Source organism: Cyanistes caeruleus, chromosome 3 (genome assembly GCF_971803275.1).
Source record: "Cyanistes caeruleus chromosome 3, bCyaCae1.hap1.1, whole genome shotgun sequence".
In the NCBI taxonomy this organism is placed as follows: domain Eukaryota; kingdom Metazoa; phylum Chordata; class Aves; order Passeriformes; family Paridae; genus Cyanistes; species Cyanistes caeruleus.
The window spans coordinates 75,895,084-75,901,449 of NC_141703.1; the positions used below are offsets into that span (position 1 = coordinate 75,895,084).

Below are 6,366 nucleotides of genomic sequence, written 5' to 3' on the forward strand. Positions count from 1 at the left end.
AACAATAAAAGCAACAGTCTTGGATCTAGCTCATCTCCTTTATCATATATTTACAAAACAACTCCTGGAGCTGCTTTGATCATGCTAGTGTTCATCCCATGAAGGATAAATTTTGCTCAGATTCCAACCACAATTAGCATTTAAAAAGTAAAAATGCCTACTTGTGTAGCATTTCCTATAAAAATTCTGAAGAGTAGATGGGCACAAATAATTTAATTTTTCTAAATAATTTTTCTAAAGCCTGCATACTGAGAAAATCCCCTCACAAATTCCTGGGTTAAAGTGAACAACCGAGCAATTTAAGTAGTTCTTCTATATGAAGTTTACAGGCTGTTCTTCAGACTGCTTCATGCATCACATATTAAAAGCAAACAACAAAAAAAAAGCTGCAGTGGCCCTGAAGGCAACATACAGAACACAATGGAGCATAGGTCAAACTCAAGTCTCCTTGTGCGGGATGTCGACAGCTGAGTGTGTGTGCTGCGGGGTCATAACACAGGTTCAGGAAGATGTGGGAATTGCACTGGGGAGAGAGGAGGTTAAAAGTTTAAGGCTCTTTTAAGCTGAGAATGGCTTAAAAGTCTGGGTACCTTTATTTTTCAGAAAGTACTCTGTCAGTCTGGATTGACATTGCCTTAGAAATGAAAAAAAAAACCCAAAAAAACCCCAAACTATAGTTTATTTTCTTTAATGAAGGTATTTGTTTTAGTGTGTTGGTACAGCACTTGTTTTGGTCTGTAGCTGTCCCACAGCTCCAGAGTGCAATACACAAATCTGTAGTTTCTAAGCTCAAATTCTCTTCAGTGAGTGGTTCAGTGCTCTTCCCTGCTCACAGCTGCATGATTCTGCCCTTTCCTTTGCCCTTGCCTTTGTCTGACCTCAGGGCATCAGACATACCAGAGCAGAAGTAACCCTGCAAAAATGTTAACAGTGCCAGGAAATGCCATAAATTAAATGAAGTTGTGCTACTCTGTTGCACCAGCTTAATGGAACCATCAACCTCTCTTGTTGGAAAGCGTGTGGCTGATTCTTCCACGAGGGTTAGCACAAAAGCAGCTACAGGCCTGTGCTGCCACGTGCACTTGTTTTGGATGGGATAGAATTATTTTTCTTCACAATGGCAAGGGAAGAACCACAGTTGACCAGGGTTAAACCACAGCACCATGCCGATCATTAATCTGGATCTGTGTAGAAACCAATCTAGAGAGATGTGGAAAATTTAATTGAAAGAAACTTCACTGGTTATTTAGGCAAAAGACTTGCAGATCATGTTACTGGATTTGTGCATCAGAATACTGGGTTTAGTGTCATGTAGTTTAGGACTGTAGGTAACTTCATGTGTAAAATGTGTGTGCTTCTTGTATTAGGAATCATTTAAGCTTTTGGTTCAGGTTTCCTAAACTGTCTTCTATATACATCTCTATTTTTATCCTGCTGCTTGCAACTTCTGGAAACTAGGCTATGGTAGTGAGCTCTTCTTTCATGGTCAAATCATAGATTCAATAAGGTTGAACAAAAATCTCTGAGATCATTGAGTCAAATCATTTACCTGGCACCACAGTGTTGACCACTAGACCATATCCCCAAATGCCAAATCCATGTGCCTTGTGAACAATTGTAGGGATGGTGATTCCATAACTTTCCTTGGGAAGTGTCGTCTTTGCAGTGACTGAAATAATTTCCTCTCATTTTTAGGCAGTTTTTAAAAAGCTTGCATTAAATGTCTTTATGGTTTTATTGTTCGTAATTCATATAATGCATCCTAAACCCATGTGATTTATGTCAGATTCTATATTGCTTTTTGCTATGCAAAAAAGCCCAGCAAAATAACAAACAAAACCACAAGCAAACAAAACAAAAAAACAAAACGGAAAATATGATTAATGTACACCAAGGATGGATTACATCTATCCTTGTAGTAAAGCTACAAGTAAAGGTAGTTTAGACTTATATTAAGTGAAAAATATTAGTTTAGTAAAACCTGGAGGCTGCTTTTGAAAACTCTGGGAAGTTTGCTTCTTCTTTTGTCATAAAAATCAGGCATAACTAAAAAGAACTGTCATGCCTGGAACTAGTTGAAGTGCCATTGCTGTTTTGACAGTTATCTATGAAATTCAGGGGGCAAACAATTCTGTTAAATTAGATTCAGTGTTTCAGCTAAACCCTTTCTTACTGTGGTTGGCATTTTCTCAGCTTCCTTAAATCAAATGAGATAGTCCTACAAGTGAGCCAGTTTGATCAGCATGTATCAAACCACTAATTGCCAACAGAATGTAGCAGGTGAATACAGACAACAGTTCATACAACGTGGAAGGAAATTTTTTGACACAAGGAAATATAAAAGATGACCCTTGGCCAAGATAAACGAGGAACATGACTTCTTCTACTGCTGTCTTAAGGAACCTTGTTCATTTGAGCCTTATACATATCAGCTGCAATGATATGTTATTTCTATTGGAATGAACACAAAACCATAACATCTGAAGCTGTTTAGCTAAAGCTAAATTCATGTTTGTTTTTTATATTTCTAGAATTTTGTTGTAGAGGTTTTTGTTTGCTTTGTGTACTTTGTTTCAGTAATAAATCTTCAGATTCTGTTTCTGATGCATTCTGGTTGATTTCTATTTATATTGAACCCCAAGAAATTTCATATTAATTAGTTTGAACATGTATTCTTTGGCTTATTCAAAGAAAGTCTGTGATAAATAAATAATAGTTTATATCGAGAAGAAAATTTTCTGAGTCCTGGTAAGCTTTCTCTGGTCTTTACAATATGAAATTACAGTATTTGTTAGATTTTTTTAATGGACATTTGTAAATGGTTTTGGAATATTACAAAAGCTACATTAATATAGTCATACAGTCATATCTTAATCATCAGCTATTATCTTAATAATGTCATATTTTCTTGGGATGTGAATCCATGGAAGTTGATACCATCTATCAGAAAAATATTTTTCTGATGTTTTTCTCATTTTCTGAAAAAATTCTCATTTTCTTATTTTCTGAAAAATGTCAGATGATTTAGGAAAAATAGGCCACCAAAACAAAGAAAGAAGTTTTCTTACTGTATGGTTCTTCTGATATTTACCATGGAAAACTGAAAACTTAGAACCATAAAATCAAAGCACATGGTGACTCAAATCCTGTGTCTAGCAACATCTCTTTCAGATGTCTTCACTAACATATTTTTGTATTTCTAGAAAATAGGGGGTGTGGGATAGCAAATAAGCCTTACGCAGATTTACATTTCATGGGTTTCCATTCTGAAGGCTCTGCTGATTCAGCTACCAAACCTGTAATATGCTACAGTAATTGTATATGAAATTGTTGCTGTGCTGGCATGATTTTGCTGCTCTTGGTTTACAGGCTTAACAGTTTCTGTTTTCTTTGGTATCTCAATGCTATATTTAATATAAAGTATTCCTAGACTATATTGAGAAACAGATTACAACTAGATTTCTCTGCATTTGTGCAGACCTGAAGTACCACTGCCAGTTTGGTGACACTCTCAGTCCTTGAACCTCTGTATTCAGCGTCTCCATAGGCTATTTGCTTGATATTTTCTTTAAACTGAGGCTGGCTGCTTTTGTCTCTCCCTTCTTCCCACCTCATGTTGGAAATTTTATATCTTTGATCATCAAATAGACAGTCTTATCTGCTTGCTATCTTATGAGGTGAACAGTCTTGGGCCTCACCACTCACATAGGAGGCTGCCAAGAAGTCTGGCTCATTTAAGAAATACAAGTCTTTTTAGATTGTTTACTTACGATGTATGATATTCAGACTTACTGTTTTGATTTTTCAATTTATGTATTTCCCCACAGCAAACAAGGAGTAGATGTTCCTCTTTTGCTTCACAACTTTTTCACTGTGGTATGGTAGACAAAATGTTGGTAGATCAAAATAATATGGTTTGAATTTCCTCATGAAATAGGTGGTGACTTCATTCTCTGAAAGTATTAGAATTTAGAACCTTGTGGTAAGCAACCTTTATCATTTATTCCTTAGAAATAAAATTTCATTGATTTATCTGAATGCACCCTCTTAGGGTACACAAATTTTGCACCTTATTATTGGCATCGTGGATAATTTTAAGCTTTCCCCTTGTATTGTGTTTTGTTTTATTAGATATATTTTACATAAAAATTAAGTATCTCCTGCAGTCCAGTTTCCAATAGATTTCAATGCACAACTGTACTAAAGTGCCCTGACAGCCCTCCAAAGTCCAGAGTTCATCCCACATCTCCCAGCATTCCCTGCAGGGTCAGGCAGCTGTGTGCCTTGCTGAATCTATTACCTCCAGCTCCAATTATTTTTGCTACAATGGCTGCTTTCCCTCTTTCTTATATACAGTCAAAGCAAGAGCTTGGTGTACAACTTCCTCACATCCCCTGACCTTTGGGCTGGTGGGATGATGTACCTCTGCTCTCACACCAAAGCACTCTGAAGGCTGCTATGAAGTCCAAGTCCTGCCACAGTCTGTAATTACAAAGCCAGGAAGGATGACTCTGACTAACAGTAGGTAGTCTCTGAAGAGACCTGGTATGTTATTAGAGCTGTGAGCTGTGAGACTTTTGGAACAAAATGCAGATGTGATCTAAAGGGCAGTAACTCAACTTTTCCATCCAGATGTAGGTAAAGAAAGTGGTATCATTTGGAAGCTGTGCTGGATTTCTCACAGGAAATGATAGTCTAATTTCCCTGAGAACATGCACTGTGGGTAAATATCTGTGCTGTCCCTGTACTTTGATACACACTAGTTTGATAAAATCTCTGTCTAGGACTAGAGCCTTGTGAGGATCCAAATTTCCAAGGAAGGCAGATGCTGGCTGGCAGAACTGGTGCATTCTGGTAACAAAGCATTTACACTAGCAATAGTGGCGAATCTATCCTGAAATGCATAGGTGAGTTTGGTAGGACTTGATGACCTCAGCATCCTTCTGGCCCCACAGCCTGAAAAACAAATTGCAACCCTTTGGACGCCTGTGCAGTAATTAAAGACTCAGCAATTGGGTATGTGGCAATCTCCATCAAGGACACAAAGTACCTACTTGCTTTACTCTCATGTTTCAGTCCTTCTCCCTCTCTATGGAAAAATACTGGAGAAAAAGAAGGAAGAAAACGGGACTTTGATTAAATTCTTGTATGCATTCCTGTCTTAGCCTGCTATAGTCAGGATACAGATTACTGTGAATGCCCTTCAAAAACATGCTCTATCCATTACCTGGAGAGAATTAGACATACAACTTAGAATAGTTGTCGCCATTTCAAGAAGTTTCTTTAAGTTGTGCCCATGACAGACCTTGAACTCTTTATACCTACCTCTTTATTCATCCCCGTAGAAATTGTTTTGACTGATTTTTTCATGGTGATTCATGAATCCCAGTCTCCTTCCTGAAGTTGTTTGGCTGAAAATTAAGCAGTGAAATTCCAGTTCATTAGCCTGGATATGATTTTCTGAAAACCCTCTATTCTTCTATCTTTACCCTGTCTTCCTCAAAAATGTTACTGTTCCCTCTCAGTTTAGAAAAAACTTCTCTTCCCCTCAACACACACAGGCAGACACACACATTCACTTTCCCAGAAGAGCTTTATGCCATTAAGTCCTCTGCCTGCTTTGTTTTGAACTCCTGACTTTATGGCAGTTGCTCAGATCCTCTCAATCTCGTATTCCTCAGGTTTAACAAAGCAGGCATCTGTTATTCTTTTACTAAGCATGGGATAAAGGTCAGCTCTAAATGCCTCATCATGTTTTCTAACTACTGACGTGAGACACTAGTGCACAATTCCAGTTGGCAAGATCTGTCAGCAGACAAGAGGATATAAATCAGTGTATATTGCCGTTATTCCCCTATCACACTAAAGCCTGAGTGGGAGGAAGTCAAGGTATCAATATTAGCTACTGTTTTCCACAATAGAAGACTTGGATAAGCTCATCAATTTAGTTATTTTATTTTTATATTTTAATTTTCAAATCAGAAATATATTTGGTGCATACACTGCAAAGACTGGACTCAAGTAACCGGTCATTATGTCTTCAAATGTTCCTGGTCATAGTTGCTCCTGTTATGTTCCTTAGTACTTTATTTTTCCATGATACAAATGGCAGTTCCTTGAGAGCTGTAATATACTTTAGCTGCCCTGACCAGCCCCACCTGGGACCTTCACCCACAGCTGCAGCCCATTGGCCAGGGCTCATCTTAAGCTTGTGCCTTGGGAACTTTTCTCCTGTGAGCTGTGTTGTAGGTTGTGATCTTGTCTCCTGGGTGGATTCAAACCTATGCTTAATGTAGACTGTCTTCCTTTGACTGTGCTGCTTTCTGGATAGACTTCAGTCCTACCTCTTAGGTTTTTCTCCACCCT

At 38.0% G+C, this 6,366-nt stretch overlaps 1 long non-coding RNA gene across 1 annotated transcript; it reads right to left on the reverse strand.

The window, feature by feature from the left end:
• Positions 1-3,400: 3,400 nt before the first annotated feature.
• LOC147654265 (uncharacterized) lies at positions 3,401-6,103 on the reverse strand. The gene is made up of 4 exons (XR_015284818.1): positions 6,002-6,103; positions 5,326-5,411; positions 5,055-5,102; positions 3,401-4,976 (listed from the first exon to the last, which is right to left on the reverse strand). It is a non-coding gene; the product is annotated as an uncharacterized LOC147654265 (long non-coding RNA).
• Between the last annotated feature and the right edge of the window lie 263 nt (positions 6,104-6,366).